The sequence below is a fragment of the Zeus faber genome (assembly GCF_960531495.2).
Source record: "Zeus faber genome assembly, chromosome: 10".
NCBI classification, from domain to species: Eukaryota; Metazoa; Chordata; class Actinopteri; order Zeiformes; family Zeidae; genus Zeus; species Zeus faber.
In genome coordinates this window covers 266110-288933 of record NC_137199.1, presented here as the reverse complement: position 1 = coordinate 288933, position 22824 = coordinate 266110, and positions in this window count along the sequence as shown.

Here is a 22824-nt window from a genome sequence, read left to right as displayed (position 1 = left end):
GAAAGATTGAAAGAAAGATTGAAAGAAAGAAAGACTGAAATATTAAAATAAAGATTGAAAGTTTGAAAGAAAGATTGAAAGAAATATTTAAAGAAAGAAAGATTGAAAGTAAGAAAGATTGAAAGAAAGAAAGATTGAAAGATTGAAAGAAAGAATGAAAGACTGAAAGAACGATTGAAAGAAAGATTGAAAGAAAGATTGAAAGAAAGAATGAAAGAAAGATTGAAATAAAGAATGAAAGAAAGATTGAAAGAAAGATAGAAAGAAAGATTGAAAGAAAGAAAGATTGAAAGATTGAATGATTGAAAGAAAGACTGAAAGAAAGAATGACAGACAGAAAGACTGAAAGAAAGAATGAAAGAAAGATTGAAAGATAAAACAATTGAAAGAAAGATTGCAAAAAAGATTGAAAAAACAAAGATTGAAATAAAGAATGAAAGAAAGATTGAAAGATTGGAAGAAATATTGAAAGATAGAAAAATTGAAAGAAAGAAAGATTGAAAGAAAAAATTAAAGAAAGATTGAAAGATTGAAAGAAAGAATGAAAGAAAGATTGAAAGATTGAAATATTGAAAGAAAGAATGAAAGAAAGATTGAAAGATTGAAAGAAAGATTGAAAGAAAGATTGAAAGAAAGATTGAAAGATTGAAAGATTGAAATAAAGATTGAAAGTTTGAAAGAAAGATTGAAAGAGAGATTGAAAGAAAGAAAGATTGAAATATTAAAATAAAGATTGAAAGTTTGAAAGAAAGATTGAAAGAAATATTTAAAGAAAGAAAGATTGAAAGTAAGAAAGATTGAAAGATTGAAAGAAAGAATGAAAGACTGAAAGAACGATTGAAAGAAAGATTGAAAGAAAGATTGAAAGAAAGAATGAAAGAAAGATTGAAATAAAGAATGAAAGAAAGATTGAAAGAAAGATAGAAAGAAAGATTGAAAGAAAGAAAGATTGAAAGATTGAATGATTGAAAGAAAGACTGAAAGAAAGAATGACAGACAGAAAGATTGAAAGAAAGAATGAAAGAAAGATTGAAAAAAAGATTGAATGACTGAAAGAAAGAATGAAAGAAAGATTGAAAGAGAGATTGAAAGAAAGAAAGATTGAAAGAAAGATTGAAAAAAAGAAAGATTGAAAGAAATAATGAAAGAAAGATTGAACGATTGGAAGAAATATTGAAAGATAAAAAAATTGAAAGTAAGAAAGATTGAAAGAAAGAATGAAAGAAAGATTGAAAGATTGAAAGAAAGAATGAAAGAAAGATTGAAAGATTGAAATATTGAAAGAAAGAATGAAAGAAAGATTGAAAGATTGAAAGAAAGATTGAAAGAAAGATTGAAAGATTGAAATATTTAAAGAATTGAAAGATTGAACGAAAGAATGAAAGAACGATTGAAAGAAAGAATGAAAGAATGAAAGAAAAATTGACAGATTGAAAGAAATATTGAAAAAAGAAAGATTGAAAGAAAGAATGAAAGAAAGATTGAAAGAAAGATGGAAAGAAAGATTGAAAGTAAGAAAGATTGAAAGAAAGAATGAAAGAAAGATTGAAAGATTAAAAGAAAGAATGAAAGAAAAATTGAAAGATTGAAAGATTGAAAGAAAGATTGAAAGAAAGAATGAAAGAACGATTGAAAGAAAAAATGAAAGAATGAAAGAAAAATTGACCGATTGAAAGAAATATTGTAAGAAAGAGAGATTGAAAAAATAAAAGTTTGAATGAAAGATTGAAAGTTATGAAGATTGAAAGAAAGAATGAAGGAAAAACTGAACGATTGAAAGACTGAAAGAATGAATGAAAGAAAGATTGAAAGATTGAAAAAAAAAATGAAAAACTTAGAAGCAAGAAATATTGAAAGATAGATTGAAAGATTGAATGAAAGAAAGATTGAAAGAAAGAATGAAAGAAAGATTGTAAGAAAGAATGAAAGTAAGAAAGAAAGATTGAAAGATATATTGAAAGAAAGAAAGATTGAAAGTAAGAACGATTGAAAGAACGATTGAAAGAAAGATGGAAAGAAAGATTGAAAGCTTGAAAGAAAGATTTTAAGAAAGGTTGAAAGACTGAAAGAAAGAATGAAAGATTGAAAGAAAGAATGAAAGAACGATTGAAAGAAAGAATGAAAGAATGAAAGAAAGATTTAAAGCTTGAAAGAAATATTGAAAGAAAGAGAGAATGAAAGTAAGAAAGATTGAAAGAAAGAATGAAAGAAAAATTGAAAGATTGAAAGATTGAAAGAAAGATTGAAAGAAAGATTTAAAGAAAGATTGAAAGATTGAAAGATTGAAAGAAAGATTGAAAGAAAGATTGAAAGAAAGAAAGATATTAAGAATGAAAGATTTAAAGAAAGATTGAAAGACTAAAAGTAAGAATGAAAAAAAGAATGAAAGAAAGATTGAGAAAAAGAAAGATTGAAAGAAAGATTGAAAGACAGATTGAAAGAAAGAAAGATTGAAAGAAATATTGAAAGAAAGATTGAAAGATTGAAAGAAAGAATGAAAGAAAGATTGAAAAAAAGATTGAAAAAAAGAAAGATTGAAAGAAAGATTGAAAGAAAGATTGAAAGATTGAAAGAAAGAATGAAAGAAAGATTGAAAGATTGAAAGAAAGAATGAAAGAAAGATTGAAAAAAAGATTGAAAAAAGAAAGATTGAAAGAAAGATTGAAAAAAGAATGAAAGATTGAAAGATTGAAAGAAATATTGAAAGACAGAAAGATCGAAATAAATAATAAAAGAAAGATTGAAAGATTAAAAGAAAGAATGAAAGAAAGTTTGAAAGATTAAACAATTGAAAGAAAGATTGCAAGAAAGATTGAAAGAAAGAATGAAAGAAAGATTGAAAGAAAGATGGAAAGAAAGATTGAAAGAAAGAAAGTTTGAAAGAAATAATGAAAGAAAGATTGAACGATTGGAAGAAATATTGAAAGATAGAAAAAATGAAAGTAAGAAAGATTGAAAGAAAGAATGAAAGAAAGATTGAAAGAAAGAATGAAAGAAAGATTGAAAGATTGAAAGAAAGATTGAAAGAAAGATTGAAAGATTGAAATATTGAAAGAAAGATTGAAAGAAAGAATGAAAGAAAGATTGAAAAAAAGATTGAAAAAAGAAAAATTGAAAGAATGAAAGATTGAAAGAAAGATTGAAAGAAAGATTGAAAGAAAGATTGAAAGACTGAAAGAAAGAATGAATAAAAGATTTAAAGAAAGATTGAAAGATTGAAAGATTGAAAGAAAGATTGAAAGAAAGAAAGATTGAAAGAAATATTGAAAGAAAGATTGAAAGATTGAAAGAAAGAATGAAAGAAAGATTGAAAGATTGAAAGAAAAATTGAAAGAAAGATTGAAAGATTGAAAGATTGAAAGAAAGATTGAAAGATTGAAAGAAAGATTGAAAGTTTGAAAGAAATATTGAAAGACAGAAAGATTGAAAGAAAGAATGAAATAAAGATTGAAAGATTGAAATATTGAAAGAAATAATGAAAGAAAGATTGAAAGATTGAAAGAAAGCTTGAAAGAAAGATTGAAAGATTGAAATATTTAAAGAAAGATTGAAAGAAAGAATGAAAGAACGATTGAAAGAAAAAATGAAAGAAAGAGAGATTGAAAAAATAAAAGATAGAAAGAAAGATTGAAAGTTATGAAGATTGAAAGAAAGAATGAAGGAAAAACTGAAAGATTGAAAGACTGAAAGAATGAATGAAAGAAAGATTGAAAGATTGAAAGAAAAAATGAAAAACATAGAAGAAAGAAATATTGAAAGATAGATTGAAAGATTGAATGAAAGAAAGATTGAAAGAAAGAATGAAAGAAAGATTGTAAGAAAGAATGAAAGTAAGAAAGAAAGATTGAAAGATATATTGAAAGAAAGAAAGATTGAAAGTAAGAACGATTGAAAGAACGATTGAAAGAAAGATGGAAAGAAAGATTGAAAGCTTGAAAGAAAGATTGAAAGAAAGATTTTAAGAAAGGTTGAAAGACTGAAAGAAAGAATGAAAGATTGAAAGAAAGAATGAAAGAAATATTGAAAGAAAGAGAGAATGAAAGTAAGAAAGATTGAAAGAAAGAATGAAAGAAAAATTGAAAGATTGAAAGATTTAAAGAAAGATTGAAAGATTGAAAGATTGAAAGAAAGATTGAAAGAAAGATTGAAAGAAAGAAAGATATAAAGAATGAAAGATTTAAAGAAAGATTGAAAGACTAAAAGTAAGAATGAAAAAAAAGAATGAAAGAAAGATTGAGAAAAAGAAAGATTGAAAGAAAGATTGAAAGACAGATTGAAAGAAAGAAAGATTGAAAGAAATATTGAAAGAAAGATTGAAAGATTGAAAGAAAGAATGAAAGAAAGATTGAAAAAAAGATTGAAAAAAAGAAAGATTGAAAGAAAGATTGAAAAAAAGATTGAAAGAAGAAAGATTGAAAGAAAGATTGAAAAAAGAATGAAAGATTGAAAGATTGAAAGAAATATTGAAAGACAGAAAGATTGAAAGAAATAATGAAAGAAAGATTGAAAGATTAAAAGAAAGAATGAAAGAAAGATTGAAAGATTAAACAATTGAAAGAAAGATTGCAAGAAAGATTGAAAAAAGAAAGATTGAAAGAAAGAATGAAAGAAAGATTGAAAGAAAGATGGAAAGAAAGATTGAAAGAAAGAAAGATTGAAAGAAAGAATGAAACAAAGATTGAAATAAAGAATGAAAGAAAGATTGAAAGATTGAAAGAAAGATTGAAAGTTTGAAAGACAGAAAGAAAGACTGAAAGAAAGATTGCAAGAAAGATTTAAAAAACAGAAAGATTTAAAGATAGAATAAAAGAAAGATTGAAAGAGAGATTGAAAAAAAAGGAAAGATTGAAAGATTGAAAGAAATATTGAAAGACAGAAAGATTGAAAGAAACAATTAAAGAAAGATTGACAGATTAAAATAAAGAATGAAAGAACGATTGAAAGAAAAATTGAAAGAAAGATTGAAAGAAAGATTGAAAGAAAGATTGAATGAAAGATTGAAAGAAAGAATGAAACAAAGATTGAAATAAAGAATGAAAGAAAGACTGAAAGAAAGAATGACGGACAGAAAGATTGAAAGAAAGAATGAAAGAAAGATTGAAAAGAAGATTGAAAGACTGAAAGAAAGAATGAAAGAAAGATTGAAAGATTAAACAATTGAAAGAACGATTGCAAGAAAGATTGAAAAAAGAAAGAAAGAATGAAAGAAAGATTGAAAAAAAGATTGAAAGAAGAAAGATTGAAAGAAAGATTGAAAAAAGAATGAAAGATTGAAAGATTGAAAGAAATATTGAAAGACAGAAAGATTGAAAGAAATAATGAAAGAAAGATTGAAAGATTAAAAGAAAGAATGAAAGAAAGATTGAAAGATTAAACAATTGAAAGAAAGATTGCAAGAAAGATTGAAAAAAGAAAGATTGAAAGAAAGAATGAAAGAAAGATTGAAAGAAAGATGGAAAGAAAGATTGAAAGAAAGAAAGATTGAAAGAAAGAATGAAACAAAGATTGAAATAAAGAATGAAAGAAAGATTGAAAGATTGAAAGAAAGATTGAAAGTTTGAAAGACAGATTGAAAGACTGAAAGAAAGATTGCAAGAAAGATTTAAAAAACAGAAAGATTTAAAGATAGAATAAAAGAAAGATTGAAAGAGAGATTGAAAAAAAAGGAAAGATTGAAAGATTGAAAGAAATATTGAAAGACAGAAAGATTGAAAGAAACAATTAAAGAAAGATTGACAGATTAAAATAAAGAATGAAAGAACGATTGAAAGAAAGATTGAAAGAAAGATTGAAAGAAAGATTGAAAGAAAGATTGAATGAAAGATTGAAAGAAAGAATGAAACAAAGATTGAAATAAAGAATGAAAGAAAGACTGAAAGAAAGAATGACGGACAGAAAGATTGAAAGAAAGAATGAAAGAAAGATTGAAAAAAAGATTGAAAGACTGAAAGAAAGAATGAAAGAAAGATTGAAAGATTAAACAATTGAAAGAACGATTGCAAGAAAGAATGAAAAAAGAAAGATTGAAAGAAAGAATGAAAGACTGATGGAAAGAATGAAAGAAAGATTGAAAGATTAAAAGAAAGAATGAAAGAAAGATTGAAAAATTGAAAGATTGAAAGAAAGACTAAAAGAAAGAAAGAACGATTGAAAGAAAGATTGAAAGAAAGAATGAAAGAAAGAATGAAAGAAAGATTGAAAGAAACAATGAAAGAAAGATTGAAAGATTAAAAGAAAGAATGAAAGAAAGATTGAAAAATTGAAAGATTGAAAGAAAGACTAAAAGAAAGAAAGAACGATTGAAAGAAAGATTGAAAGAAAGAATGAAAGAATGAATGAAAGAAAGATTGAAAGATTAAACAATTGAAAGAAAGATTGCAAGAAAGATTGAAAAAAGAAAGATTGAAAGAAAGAATGAAAGAAAGATTGAAAGAAAGATGGAAAGAAAGATTGAAAGAAAGAAAGATTGAAAGAGATAAAAGAAAGATTGAAAGAAATAATGAAAGAAAGATTGAACGATTGGAAGAAATATTGAAAGAGAAAAATTGAAAGTAAGAACGATTGAAAGAAAGAATGAAAGAAAGATTGAAAGATTGAAACAAAGAATGAAAGAAAGATTGAAAGATTGAAATATTTAAAGAAAGAATGAAAGAAAGATTGAACGATTGAAAGAAAGATTGAAAGAAAGATTGAATGATTGAAATATTTAAAGAAAGATTGAAAGATTGAAAGAAAGAATGAAAGAACGATTGAAAGAAAGAATGAAAGAAAAATTGACTGATTGAAAGAAATATTGAAAAAAGAAACATTGAAAGAAAGAATGAAAGAAAGATTGAAAGAAAGATGGAAAGAAAGAAAGATTGAAAGAAATAATGAAAGAAAGATTGAACGATTGGAAGAAATATTGAAAGATAGAAAAATTGAAAGTAAGAAAGATTGAAAGAAAGAATGAAAGAAAAATTGAAAGATTGAAAGATTGAAAGAAAGATTGAAAGATAGATTTAAAGAAAGATTGAAAGACTGAAAGAAAGATTGAAAGAAGAAAGATTTATAGAAAGAATGAAAGAAAGATTGAAAAAAGAAAGATAGATTGAAAGAAAGATTGAAAGATTGAAAGAAAGAATGAAAGAAAGATTTAAAAAAAGATTGAAAAAAAGAAAGATTGAAAGAAAGATTGAAAGAAAGATTGAAAGACTGAAGGAAAGAATGAAAGAAAGATGGAAAGAAAGATGGAAAGAAAGATTGAAAGAAAGAAAGATTGAAAGAAATATTGAAAGAAAGATTGAAAGATTGAAAGAAAGAATGAAAGAAAGATTGAAAGATTGAAAGAAAGATTGAAAGAAAGATTGAAATATTTAAAGAAAGATTGAAAGAAAGAATGAAAGAAAGATTGAAAAAAAGATTGAAAAAAGAAAAATTGAAAGATTGAAAGATTGAAAGAAAGATTTAAAGAAAGATGGAAAGAAAGATTGAAAGAAAGAAAGATTGAAAGAAATAATGAAAGAAAGATTGAACGATTGGAAGAAATTTTGAAAGATAGAAAAATTGAAAGTAAGAAAGATTTAAAGAAAGAATGAAAGAAAGATTGAAAGATTGAAAGAAAGAATGAAAGAAAGATTGAAAGATTGAAATATTGAAAGAAAGAATGAAAAAAAGATTGAAAGACTGAAAGAAAGAATGAAAGAAAGATTGAAAGATTAAACAATTGAAAGAGGTTTGCAAGAAAGTTTGAAAAAAGAAAGATTGAAAGAAAGAATGAAAGAAAGATTGGAAGATAGATGGATAGAAAGATTGAAAGAAAGAAAGATTGAAAGAATAACAAAAGAAAGATTGAAAGATTGGAAGAAATATTGAAAGATAGAAAAATTGAAAGTAAGAAAGATTGAAAGAAAAAATTAAAGAAAGATTCAAAGATTGAAAGAAAGAATGAAAGAAAGGTTGAAAGATTGAAATATTGAAAGAAAGAATGAACGAAAGATTGAAAGATTGAAAGAAAGATTGAAAGAAAGTTTGAAAGATTGAAAGATTGAAATAAAGAATGAAAGTTTGAAAGAAAGATTGAAAGAAAGATTTTAAGAAAGAAAGATTGAAAGTAAGAAAGATTGAAAGAAATATTGAAAGAAAGATTGAAAGATTGAAAGAAAGATTGAATGAAAGAATGAAAGAAAGATTGAAAGAAAGATTGAAAGAAAGATTGAAAGACTGAAGGAAAGAATGAAAGAAAGATTGAAAGAAAGATTGAAAGAAAGAAAGATTGAAAGAAAGATTGAAAGATTGAATGATTGAAAGAAAGACTGAAAGATAGATTGAAAGATTGAAGATTGAAAGATTCAAAGAAAGATTGAAAGAAAGATTGAACGACTGAAAGATTGAAAGAAAGATTGAAAGTTTGAAACAAATTTTGAAAGACTGAAAGAAAGAATGAAAGAAAGATTTAAAGAAATATTGAAAAAAGAAAGATTGAAAGAAAATTTGAAAGAAAGATTGAAAGAAGGAATGAAAGAAAGATTGAATGAAATATTGAAAGACAGAAAGATTGAAAGAAACAATGAAAGAAAGATTGAAAGATTAAAAGAAAGAATGAAAGAAAGATTGAAAAATTGAAATATTGAAAGAAAGAATGAAGGAAAGATTGAAAGATTGAAAGATTGAAATAAAGATTGAAAGTTTGAAAGAAAGATTGAAAGAAGGATTTAAAGAAAGAAAGATTGAAAGAAATATTGAAAGAAAGATTGAAAGTTTGAAAGAAAGATTGAAAGAAAAATTGAAAGAAAGATTGAAAGACTGAAGGAAAGAATGAAAGAAAGATGGAAAGAAAGATGGAAAGAAAGATTGACAGAAAGAAAGATTGAATGAAATATTGAAAGAAAGATTGAAAGATTGAAAGAAAGAATGAAAGAAAGATTGAAAGATTGAAAGACTGAAAGAAAGAATGAAAGAAAGACTGAAAGATTGAAAGAAAAATTGAAAGAAAGATTGAAAGTTTGAAAGACAGATTGAAAGACTGAAAGAAAGATTGCAAGAAAGATTGAAAAAACAAAGATTTAAAGATAGAATAAAAGAAAGATTGAAAGAAAGATTGAAAAAAAAGAAAGATTGAAAGATTGAAAGAAATATTGAAAGACAGAAAGATTGAAAGAAACAATTAAAGAAAGATTGAAAGATTAAAATAAAGAATGAAAGAAAGATTGAAAGAAAGATTGAAAGAAATATTGAAAGAAAGATTGAAAGAAAGATTGAATGAAAGATTGAAAGAAAGAATGAAACAAAGATTGAAATAAAGAATGAAAGAAAGATTGAAAGAAAGATAGAAGGAAAGATTGAAAGATTGAATGATTGAAAGAAAGACTGAAAGAAAGAATGACGGACAGAAAGATTGAAAGAAAGAATGAAAGAAAGATTGAAAAAAAGATTGAAAGACTGAAAGAAAGAATGAAAGAAAGATTGAAAGATTAAACAATTGAAAGAATGATTGCAAGAATGATTGAAAAAAGAAAGATTGAAAGAAAGAATGAAAGACTGAAGGAAAGAATGAAAGAAAGATGGACAGAAAGATTGAAAGAAACAATGAAAGAAAGATTGAAAGATTAAAAGAAAGAATGAAAGAAAGATTGAAAAATTGAAAGATTGAAAGAAAGACTAAACGAAAGAAAGAACGATTGAAAGAAAGAATGAAAGAAAGATTGAAAAAAGATTAAAAGACTGATGGAAAGAATGAAAGAAAGATTGAAAGATTAAACAATTGAAAGAAAGATTGCAAGAAAGAATGAAAGAAAGATTGAAAGTAATAAAGATTGAAAGAAAGAATGAAAGAAAAATTGAAAGATTGATAGATTGAAAGAAAGATTGAAAGAAAGATTTAAAGAAAGATTGAAAGACTGAAAGAAAGAATGAATAAAAGAATTAAAGAAAGATTGAAAGATTGAAAGATTGAAAGAAAGATTGAAAGAAAGAAAGATTTATAGAAAGAATGAAAGAATTAAAGAAAGATTGAAAGAAATATTGAAAGAAAGATTGAAAGATTAAACAATTGAAAGAAAGATTGCAAGAAAGATTGAAAAACGAAAGATTGAAAGAAATAATGAAAGGAAGATTGAACGATTGGAAGAAATATTGAAAGATAGAAAAATTGAAAGTAAGAAGATTGAAAGAAATAATGAAAGAAAGATTGAAAGATTGAAAGAAAGAATGAAAGAAAGATTGAAAGATTGAAATATTGAAATATTGAAAGAAAGAATGAAAGAAAGATTGAAAGATTGAAAGAAAGATTGAAAAAAAGATTGAAAGACTGAAAGAAAGAATGAAAGAAAGATTGAAAGATTGAAAGATTGAAAGAAAGAATGAAAGAAAGATTGAAAGATTGAAAGATTGAATGATTGAAAGAAAGAATGAAAGAAAGACTGAAAGATTGAAAGAAAAATTGAAAGAAAGATTGAATGATTGAAATATTGAAAGAAAGATTGAAAGTTTGAAAGAAATATTGAAAGACTGAAAGAAAGATTGCAAGAAAAATTGAAAAAAGAAAGAAAGATTGAAAGATTCAATGAAAGAAAGATTGAAAGATTAAAAGAAAGAATGAAAGAAAGATTGAAATATTGAAAGATTGAAAGAAAGACTAAAAGAAAGAAAGAACGATTGAAAGAAAGATTGAAAGAAAGATTGAAAGAAAGAATGAAACAAAGATTGAAATAAAGAAAGAAAGAAAGATTGAAAGAAAGATTGAAAGAAAGATTGAAAGACTGAAAGAAAGAATGAAAGAAAGATTGAAAGTTTGAAAGAAAGAATGAAAGAATTAAAGAAAGATTGAGAGAAATATTGAAAGAATGAATGAAAGAAAGATTGAAAGATTAAACAATTGAAAGAAAGATTGCAAGAAAGATTGAAAAAAGAACGATTGAAAGAAATAATGAAAGAAAGATTGAACGATTGGAAGAAATATTGAAAGATAGAAAAATTGAAAGTAAGAAAGATTGAAAGAAATAATGAAAGAAAGATTGAAAGATTGAAAGAAAGAATGAAAGAAAGATTGAAAGATTAAACAATTGAAAGAAAGTTTGCAAGACAGATTGAAAAAAGAAAGATTGAAAGAAAGAATGAAAGAAAGATTGAAAGATAGATGGAAAGAAAGATTGAAAGAAAGAAAGATTGAAAGAATAACAAAAGAAAGATTGAAAGATTGGAAGAAATATTGAAAGATAGAAAAAATGAAAGAAAGAAAGATTGAAAGAAAAAATTAAAGAAAGATTGAAAGATTGAAAGAAAGAATGAAAGAAAGATTGAAAGATTGAAATATTGAAAGAAAGAATGAAAGAAAGAAAGATATAAAGAATGAAAGATTTAAAGAAAGTTTGAAAGACTAAAAGTAAGAATGAAAAAAAAGAATGAAAGAAAGATTGAAAAAAAGAAAGATTAAAAGAAAGAAAGATTTATAGTAAGAATGAAAGAACGATTGAAAAAAGAATGAAAGATTGAAAGAAAGAAAGATTGAAAGAAATATTGAAAGAAAGATTGAAAGATTGAAAGAAAGAATGAAAGAAAGATTGAAAAAAAGATTGAAAAAAAGAAAGATTGAAAGAAAGATTGAAAAAAAAGAAAGATTTAAAGATAGAATAAAAGAAAGATTGAAAGAAAGATTGAAAAAAGAAAGAAAGATTGAAAGATTGAAAGAAATATTGAAAGACAGAAAGATTGAAAGAAACAATGAAAGAAAGATTGAAAGATTAAAAGAAAGAATGAAAGAAAGATTGAAAAATTGAAAGATTGAAAGAAAGACTAAAAGAAAGATTGAAAGATTGAATGATTGAAAGAAAAATTTAAAGAAAGATTGAAAGCTTGAAAAAAAGATTGAAAGAAAGATTTTAAGAAAGGTTGAAAGACTGAAAGAAATAATGAAAGTTTGAAAGAAATATTGAAAGACTGAAAGAAAGATTGCAAGAAAAATTGAAAAAAGAAAGAAAGATTGAAAGATTCAATGAAAGAAAGATTGAAAGATTAATAGAAAGAATGAAAGAAAGATTGAAATATTGAAAGATTGAAAGAAAGACTAAAAGAAAGAAAGAACGATTGAAAGAAAGATTGAAAGAAAGATTGAAAGAAAGAATGAAACAAAGATTGAAATAAAGAAAGAAAGAAAGATTGAAAGAAAGATTGAAAGAAAGATTGAAAGACTGAAAGAAAGATTGAAAGTTTGAAAGAAAGAATGAAAGAATTAAAGAAAGATTGAGAGAAATATTGAAAGAAAGAATGAAAGAAAGATTGAAAGATTAAACAATTGAAAGAAAGATTGAAAAAAGAACGATTGAAAGAAATAATGAAAGAAAGATTGAACGATTGGAAGAAATATTGAAAGATAGAAAAATTGAAAGTAAGAAAGATTGAAAGAAATAATGAAAGAAAGATTGAAAGATTGAAAGAAAGAATGAAAGAAAGATTGAAAGATTTAAATATTGAAATTTTGAAAGAAAGAATGAAAGAAAGATTGAAAGATTGAAAGAAAGATTGAAAAAAAGATTGAAAGACTGAAAGAAAGAATGAAAGAAAGATTGAAAGATTAAACAATTGAAAGAAAGTTTGCAAGACAGATTGAAAAAAGAAAGATTGAAAGAAAGAATGAAAGAAAGATTGAAAGATAGATGGAAAGAAAGATTGAAAGAAAGAAAGATTGAAAGAATAACAAAAGAAAGATTGAAAGATTGGAAGAAATATTGAAAGATAGAAAAAATGAAAGAAAGAAAGATTGAAAGAAAAAATTAAAGAAAGATTGAAAGATTGAAAGAAAGAATGAAAGAAAGATTGAAAGATTGAAATATTGAAAGAAAGAATGAAAGAAAGAAAGATATAAAGAATGAAAGATTTAAAGAAAGTTTGAAAGACTAAAAGTAAGAATGAAAAAAAAGAATGAAAGAAAGATTGAAAAAAAGAAAGATTAAAAGAAAGAAAGATTTATAGTAAGAATGAAAGAACGATTGAAAAAAGAATGAAAGATTGAAAGAAAGATTGAAAGAAAGATTGAAAGAAAGAAAGATTGAAAGAAATATTGAAAGAAAGATTGAAAGATTGAAAGAAAGAATGAAAGAAAGATTGAAAGATAGATGGAAAGAAAGATTGAAAGAAAGAAAGATTGAAAGAATAACAAAAGAAAGATTGAAAGATTGGAAGAAATATTGAAAGATAGAAAAATTGAAAGAAAGAAAGATTGAAAGAAAGAATTAAAGAAAGATTGAAAGATTGAAAGAAAGAATGAAAGAAAGATTGAAAGATTGAAATATTGAAAGAAAGAATGAAAGAAAGAAAGATATAAAGAATGAAAGATTTAAAGAAAGTTTGAAAGACTAAAAGTAAGAATGAAAAAAAAGAATGAAAGAACGATTGAAAAAAGAATAAAATATTGAAAGAAAGATTGAAAGAAAGATTGAAAGAAAGAAAGATTGAAAGAAATATTGAAAGAAAGATTGAAAGATTGAAAGAAAGTATGAAAGAAAGATTGAAAAAAAGATTGAAAAAAAGAAAGATTGAAAGAAAGATTGAAAAAAAAGAAAGATTTAAAGATAGAATAAAAGAAAGATTGAAAGAAAGATTGAAAAAAGAAAGAAAGATTGAAAGATTGAAAGAAATATTGAAAGACAGAAAGATTGAAAGAAACAATGAAAGAAAGATTGAAAGATTTAAAGAAAGAATGAAAGAAAGATCGAAAAATTGAAAGATTGAAAGAAAGACTAAAAGAAAGATTGAAAGATTGAATGATTGAAAGAAAGATTGAAAGAAAGATTGAAAGCTTGAAAGAAAGATTGAAAGAAAGATTTTAAGAAAGGTTGAAAGACTGAAAGAAAGAATGAAAGATTGAAAGAAAGAATGAAAGAACGATTGAAAGAAAGAATGAAAGAATGAAAGAAAGATTGAAAGAAAGATTTTAAGAAAGGTTGAATTACTGAAAGAAAGAAAGATTTATAGAAAGAATGAAAGAAAGATTGAAAAAAGAAAGAAAGATTGAAAGAAAGATTGAAAGATTGAAAGAAAGAATGAAAGAAAGATTGAAAAAAGATAGAAAAATAGAAAAATTGAAAGATTGAAAGATTGAAAGAAAGATTGAAAGAAAGATTTAAAGAAAGATTGAAAGACTGAAAGAAAGAATGAATAAAAGATTTAAAGAAAGATTGAAAGATTGAAAGATTGAAAGAAAGATTGAAAGAAAGAAAGATTTATAGAAAGAATGAAAGAAAGATTGAAAAAAGAAAGAAAGAAAGATTTGAAGTAAGAATGAAATATTGAAAGAAATATTTTAGGAAAGGTTGAAAGACTGAAAGAAAGAATGAAAGAAAGAATGAAAGAAAGATTGAAAGATTGAAAGATTGAAAGAAAGAATGAAAGATTGAAAGAAAGATTGAAAGATTGAAAGAAAGATTGAAAGATTGAAAGAAATATTGAAAGAAAGAGAATTTGAAAGTAAGAAAGATTGAAAGAAAGATTGAAAGTAATAAAGATTGAAAGAAAGAATAAAAGAAAAATTGAAAGATTGAAAGATTGAAAGATTGAAAGATTGAAAGAAAGATTGAAAGAAAGATTTAAAGAAAAAATTGAAAGACTGAAAGTAAGAATGAAAGAAAGATTGAAAGTTTGAAAGAAAGAATGAAAGAATTAAAAAAAGATTGAAAGAAATATTGAAAGAAAGAATGAAAGAAAGATTGAAAGATTAAACAATTGAAAGAAAGATTGCAAGAAAGATTGAAAAACGAAAGATTGAAAGAAAGAATGAACGAAAGATTGAAAGAAAGATGGAAAGAAAGATTGAAAGAAAGAAAGATTGAAAGAAATAACAAAAGAAAGATTGAAAGAAATCATGAAAGAAAGATTGAACGATTGGAAGAAATATTGAAAGATAGAAAAATTGAAAGTAAGAAAGATTGAAAGAAAGAATGAAAGAAAGATTGAAAGATTGAAAGAAAGAATGAAAGAAAGATTGAAAGATTGAAATATTGAAAGAAAGAATGAAAGACAGATTGAAAGATTGAAAGAAAGATTGAAAGAAAGATTGAAAGATTGAAATATTTAAAGAAAGATTGAAAGAAAGAATGAAAGAAAGATTGAAAAAAAGATTGAAAAAAGAAAAATTGAAAGATTGAAAGATTGAAAGAAAGATTGAAAGAAAGATTTAAAGAAAGATGGAAAGAAAGATTGAAAGAAAGAAAGATTGAAAGAAATAATGAAAGAAAGATTGAACGATTGGAAGAAATTTTGAAAGATAGAAAAATTGAAAGTAAGAAAGATTTAAAGAAAGAATGAAAGAAAGATTGAAAGATTGAAAGAAAGAATGAAAGAAAGATTGAAAGATTGAAATATTGAAAGAAAGAATGAAAAAAAGATTGAAAGACTGAAAGAAAGAATGAAAGAAAGATTGAAAGATTAAACAATTGAAAGAGGTTTGCAAGAAAGTTTGAAAAAAGAAAGATTGAAAGAAAGAATGAAAGAAAGATTGAAAGATAGATGGATAGAAAGATTGAAAGAAAGAAAGATTGAAAGAATAACAAAAGAAAGATTGAAAGATTGGAAGAAATATTGAAAGATAGAAAAATTGAAAGTAAGAAAGATTGAAAGAAAAAATTAAAGAAAGATTCAAAGATTGAAAGAAAGAATGAAAGAAAGGTTGAAAGATTGAAATATTGAAAGAAAGAATGAAAGAAAGATTGAAAGATTGAAAGAAAGATTGAAAGAAAGTTTGAAAGATTGAAAGATTGAAATAAAGAATGAAAGTTTGAAAGAAAGATTGAAAGAAAGATTTTAAGAAAGAAAGATTGAAAGTAAGAAAGATTGAAAGAAATATTGAAAGATTGAAAGAAAGATTGAAAGAAAGAATGAAAGAAAGATTGAAAGAAAGATTGAAAGAAAGATTGAAAGAAAGATTGAAAGACTGAAGGAAAGAATGAAAGAAAGATTGAAAGAAAGATTGAAAGAAAGAAAGATTGAAAGAAAGATTGAAAGATTGAATGATTGAAAGAAAGACTGAAAGATAGATTGAAAGATTGAAGATTGAAAGATTCAAAGAAAGATTGAAAGAAAGATTGAACGACTGAAAGATTGAAAGAAAGATTGAAAGTTTGAAACAAATTTTGAAAGACTGAAAGAAAGAATGAAAGAAAGATTGAAAGAAATATTGAAAAAAGAAAGATTGAAAGAAAATTTGAAAGAAAGATTGAAAGAAGGAATGAAAGAAAGATTGAATGAAATATTGAAAGACAGAAAGATTGAAAGAAACAATGAAAGAAAGATTGAAAGATTAAAAGAAAGAATAAAAGAAAGATTGAAAAATTGAAAGATTGAAAGAAAGATTGAAAAAAAGATTGAAAGACTGAAAGAAAGAATGAAATAAAGATTGAAAGATTCAACAATTGAAAGAATGATTGCAAGAAAGATTGAAAAAAGAAAGATTGAAAGAAAATTTGAAAGAAAGATTGAAGAAGGAATGAAAGAAAGATTGAATGAAAAATTGAAAAACAGAAAGATTGAAAGAAAGAATGAAAGAAAGATTGAAAGATTGAAAGAAAGATTGAAAGATTAAAAGAAAGAATGAAAGAAAGATTGAAAAATTGAAAGATTGAAAGAAAGATTGAAAAAAAGATTGAAAGACTGGAAGAAAGAATGAAAGAAAGATTGAAAGAAAGAATGAAAGAAAGATTGAAAAAAAGATTGAAAGACTGAAAGAAAGAATGAAAGAAAGATTGAAAGATTAAACAATTGAAAGAACGATTGCAAGAAAGAATGAAAAAAGAAAGATTGAAAGAAAGAATGAAAGACTGAAGGAAAGAATGAAAGAAAGATTGAAAGATTAAAAGAAAGAATGAAAGAAAGATTGAAAAATTGAAAGATTGAAAGAAAGACTAAAAGAAAGAAAGAACGATTGAAAGAAAGATTGAAAGAAAGAATGAAAGAAAGAATGAAAGAAAGATTGAAAGAAACAATGAAAGAAAGATTGAAAGATTAAAAGAAAGAATGAAAGAAAGATTGAAAAATTGAAAGATTGAAAGAAAGACTAAAAGAAAGAAAGAACGATTGAAAGAAAGATTGAAAGAAAGAATGAAAGAAAGATTGAAAGATTAAACAATTGAAAGAAAGATTGCAAGAAAGATTGAAAAAAGAAAGATTGAAAGAAAGAATGAAAGAAAGATTGAAAGAAAGATGGAAAGAAAGATTGAAAGAAAGAAAGATTGAAAGAGATAAAAGAAAGATTGAAAGAAATAATGAAAGAAAGATTGAACGATTGGAAGAAATATTGAAAGAGAAAAATTGAAAGTAAGAACGATTGAAAGAAAGAATGAAAGAAAGATTGAAAGATTGAAACAAAGAATGAAAGAAAGATTGAAAGATTGAAATATTTAAAGAAAGAATGAAAGAAAGATTGAACGATTGAAAGAAAGATTGAAAGAAAGATTGAATGATTGAAATATTTAAAGAAAGATTGAAAGATTGAAAGAAAGAATGAAAGAACGATTGAAAGAAAGAATGAAAGAAAAATTGACTGATTGAAAGAAATATTGAAAAAAGAAACATTGAAAGAAAGAATGAAAGAAAGATTGAAAGAAAGATGGAAAGAAAGAAAGATTGAAAGAAATAATGAAAGAAAGATTGAACGATTGGAAGAAATATTGAAAGATAGAAAAATTGAAAGTAAGAAAGATTGAAAGAAAGAATGAAAGAAAAATTGAAAGATTGAAAGATTGAAAGAAAGATTGAAAGATAGATTTAAAGAAAGATTGAAAGACTGAAAGAAAGATTGAAAGAAGAAAGATTTATAGAAAGAATGAAAGAAAGATTGAAAAAAGAAAGATAGATTGAAAGAAAGATTGAAAGATTGAAAGAAAGAATGAAAGAAAGATTTAAAAAAAGATTGAAAAAAAGAAAGATTGAAAGAAAGATTGAAAGAAAGATTGAAAGACTGAAGGAAAGAATGAAAGAAAGATGGAAAGAAAGATGGAAAGAAAGATTGAAAGAAAGAAAGATTGAAAGAAATATTGAAAGAAAGATTGAAAGATTGAAAGAAAGAATGAAAGAAAGATTGAAAGATTGAAAGAAAGATTGAAAGAAAGATTGAAATATTTAAAGAAAGATTGAAAGAAAGAATGAAAGAAAGATTGAAAAAAAGATTGAAAAAAGAAAAATTGAAAGATTGAAAGATTGAAAGAAAGATTTAAAGAAAGATGGAAAGAAAGATTGAAAGAAAGAAAGATTGAAAGAAATAATGAAAGAAAGATTGAACGATTGGAAGAAATTTTGAAAGATAGAAAAATTGAAAGTAAGAAAGATTTAAAGAAAGAATGAAAGAAAGATTGAAAGATTGAAAGAAAGAATGAAAGAAAGATTGAAAGATTGAAATATTGAAAGAAAGAATGAAAAAAAGATTGAAAGACTGAAAGAAAGAATGAAAGAAAGATTGAAAGATTAAACAATTGAAAGAGGTTTGCAAGAAAGTTTGAAAAAAGAAAGATTGAAAGAAAGAATGAAAGAAAGATTGAAAGATAGATGGATAGAAAGATTGAAAGAAAGAAAGATTGAAAGAATAACAAAAGAAAGATTGAAAGATTGGAAGAAATATTGAAAGATAGAAAAATTGAAAGTAAGAAAGATTGAAAGAAAAAATTAAAGAAAGATTCAAAGATTGAAAGAAAGAATGAAAGAAAGGTTGAAAGATTGAAATATTGAAAGAAAGAATGAAAGAAAGATTGAAAGATTGAAAGAAAGATTGAAAGAAAGTTTGAAAGATTGAAAGATTGAAATAAAGAATGAAAGTTTGAAAGAAAGATTGAAAGAAAGATTTTAAGAAAGAAAGATTGAAAGTAAGAAAGATTGAAAGAAATATTGAAAGAAAGATTGAAAGATTGAAAGAAAGATTGAATGAAAGAATGAAAGAAAGATTGAAAGAAAGATTGAAAGAAAGATTGAAAGACTGAAGGAAAGAATGAAAGAAAGATTGAAAGAAAGATTGAAAGAAAGAATGATTGAAAGAAAGATTGAAAGATTGAATGATTGAAAGAAAGACTGAAAGATAGATTGAAAGATTGAAGATTGAAAGATTCAAAGAAAGATTGAAAGAAAGATTGAACGACTGAAAGATTGAAAGAAAGATTGAAAGTTTGAAACAAATTTTGAAAGACTGAAAGAAAGAATGAAAGAAAGATTTAAAGAAATATTGAAAAAAGAAAGATTGAAAGAAAATTTGAAAGAAAGATTGAAAGAAGGAATGAAAGAAAGATTGAATGAAATATTGAAAGACAGAAAGATTGAAAGAAACAATGAAAGAAAGATTGAAAGATTAAAAGAAAGATTGAAAGAAAGATTGAAAAATTGAAATATTGAAAGAAAGAATGAAGGAAAGATTGAAAGATTGAAAGATTGAAATAAAGATTGAAAGTTTGAAAGAAAGATTGAAAGAAGGATTTAAAGAAAGAAAGATTGAAAGAAATATTGAAAGAAAGATTGAAAGTTTGAAAGAAAGATTGAAAGAAAAATTGAAAGAAAGATTGAAAGACTGAAGGAAAGAATGAAAGAAAGATGGAAAGAAAGATGGAAAGAAAGATTGACAGAAAGAAAGAGTGAATGAAATATTGAAAGAAAGATTGAAAGATTGAAAGAAAGAATGAAAGAAAGATTGAAAGATTGAAAGACTGAAAGAAAGAATGAAAGAAAGACTGAAAGATTGAAAGAAAAATTGAAAGAAAGATTGAAAGTTTGAAAGACAGATTGAAAGACTGAAAGAAAGATTGCAAGAAAGATTGAAAAAACAAAGATTTAAAGATAGAATAAAAGAAAGATTGAAAGAAAGATTGAAAAAAAAGAAAGATTGAAAGATTGAAAGAAATATTGAAAGACAGAAAGATTGAAAGAAACAATTAAAGAAAGATTGAAAGATTAAAATAAAGAATGAAAGAAAGATTGAAAGAAAGATTGAAAGAAATATTGAAAGAAAGATTGAAAGAAAGATTGAATGAAAGATTGAAAGAAAGAATGAAACAAAGATTGAAATAAAGAATGAAAGAAAGATTGAAAGAAAGATAGAAGGAAAGATTGAAAGATTGAATGATTGAAAGAAAGACTGAAAGAAAGAATGACGGACAGAAAGATTGAAAGAAAGAATGAAAGAAAGATTGAAAAAAGATTGAAAGACTGAAAGAAAGAATGAAAGAAAGATTGAAAGATTAAACAATTGAAAGAATGATTGCAAGAATGATTGAAAAAAGAAAGATTGAAAGAAAGAATGAAAGACTGAAGGAAAGAATGAAAGAAAGATGGACAGAAAGATTGAAAGAAACAATGAAAGAAAGATTGAAAGATTAAAAGAAAGAATGAAAGAAAGATTGAAAAATTGAAAGATTGAAAGAAAGACTAAAAGAAAGAAAGAATGATTGAAAGAAAGATTGAAAGAAAGAATGAAAGAAAGAATGAAAGAAAGAATGAAAGAAAGATTGAAAGAAACAATGAAAGAAAGATTGAAAGATTAAAAGAAAGAATGAAAGAAAGATTGAAAAATTGAAAGATTGAAAGAAAGACTAAACGAAAGAAAGAACGATTGAAAGAAAGAATGAAAGAAAGATTGAAAAAAGATTAAAAGACTGATGGAAAGAATGAAAGAAAGATTGAAAGATTAAACAATTGAAAGAAAGATTGCAAGAAAGAATGAAAGAAAGATTGAAAGTAATAAAGATTGAAAGAAAGAATGAAAGAACAATTGAAAGATTGATAGATTGAAAGAAAGATTGAAAGAAAGATTTAAAGAAAGATTGAAAGACTGAAAGAAAGAATGAATAAAAGAATTAAAGAAAGATTGAAAGATTGAAAGATTGAAAGAAAGATTGAAAGAAAGAAAGATTTATAGAAAGAATGAAAGAATTAAAGAAAGATTGAAAGAAATATTGAAAGAAAGATTGAAAGATTAAACAATTGAAAGAAAGATTGCAAGAAAGATTGAAAAACGAAAGATTGAAAGAAATAATGAAAGGAAGATTGAACGATTGGAAGAAATATTGAAAGATAGAAAAATTGAAAGTAAGAAGATTGAAAGAAATAATGAAAGAAAGATTGAAAGATTGAAAGAAAGAATGAAAGAAAGGTTGAAAGATTGAAATATTGAAATATTGAAAGAAAGAATGAAAGAAAGATTGAAAGATTGAAAGAAAGATTGAAAAAAAGATTGAAAGACTGAAAGAAAGAATGAAAGAAAGATTGAAAGATTGAAAGATTGAAAGAAAGAATGAAAGAAAGATTGAAAGATTGAAAGATTGAATGATTGAAAGAAAGAATGAAAGAAAGACTGAAAGATTGAAAGAAAAATTGAAAGAAAGATTGAAAGATTGAAAGATTGAAAGAAAGATTGAAAGTTTGAAAGAAATATTGAAAGACTGAAAGAAAGATTGCAAGAAAAATTGAAAAAAGAAAGAAAGATTGAAAGATTCAATGAAAGAAAGATTGAAAGATTAAAAGAAAGAATGAAAGAAAGATTGAAATATTGAAAGATTGAAAGAAAGACTAAAAGAAAGAAAGAACGATTGAAAGAAAGATTGAAAGAAAGATTGAAAGAAAGAATGAAACAAAGATTGAAATAAAGAAAGAAAGAAAGATTGAAAGAAAGATTGAAAGAAAGATTGAAAGACTGAAAGAAAGAATGAAAGAAAGATTGAAAGTTTGAAAGAAAGAATGAAAGAATTAAAGAAAGATTGAGAGAAATATTGAAAGAAAGAATGAAAGAAAGATTGAAAGATTAAACAATTGAAAGAAAGATTGCAAGAAAGATTGAAAAAAGAACGATTGAAAGAAATAATGAAAGAAAGATTGAACGATTGGAAGAAATATTGAAAGATAGAAAAATTGAAAGTAAGAAAGATTGAAAGAAATAATGAAAGAAAGATTGAAAGATTGAAAGAAAGAATGAAAGAAAGATTGAAAGATTAAACAATTGAAAGAAAGTTTGCAAGACAGATTGAAAAAAGAAAGATTGAAAGAAAGAATGAAAGAAAGATTGAAAGATAGATGGAAAGAAAGATTGAAAGAAAGAAAGATTGAAAGAATAACAAAAGAAAGATTGAAAGATTGGAAGAAATATTGAAAGATAGAAAAAATGAAAGAAAGAAAGATTGAAAGAAAAAATTAAAGAAAGATTGAAAGATTGAAAGAAAGAATGAAAGAAAGATTGAAAGATTGAAATATTGAAAGAAAGAATGAAAGAAAGAAAGATATAAAGAATGAAAGATTTAAAGAAAGTTTGAAAGACTAAAAGTAAGAATGAAAAAAAAGAATGAAAGAAAGATTGAAAAAAAGAAAGATTAAAAGAAAGAAAGATTTATAGTAAGAATGAAAGAACGATTGAAAAAAGAATGAAAGATTGAAAGAAAGATTGAAAGAAAGAAAGATTGAAAGAAATATTGAAAGAAAGATTGAAAGATTGAAAGAAAGAATGAAAGAAAGATTGAAAAAAAGATTGAAAAAAAGAAAGATTGAAAGAAAGATTGAAAAAAAAGAAAGATTTAAAGATAGAATAAAAGAAAGATTGAAAGAAAGATTGAAAAAAGAAAGAAAGATTGAAAGATTGAAAGAAATATTGAAAGACAGAAAGATTGAAAGAAACAATGAAAGAAAGATTGAAAGATTAAAAGAAAGAATGAAAGAAAGATTGAAAAATTGAAAGATTGAAAGAAAGACTAAAAGAAAGATTGAAAGATTGAATGATTGAAAGAAAAATTTAAAGAAAGATTGAAAGCTTGAAAGAAAGATTGAAAGAAAGATTTTAAGAAAGGTTGAAAGACTGAAAGAAAGAATGAAAGTTTGAAAGAAATATTGAAAGAC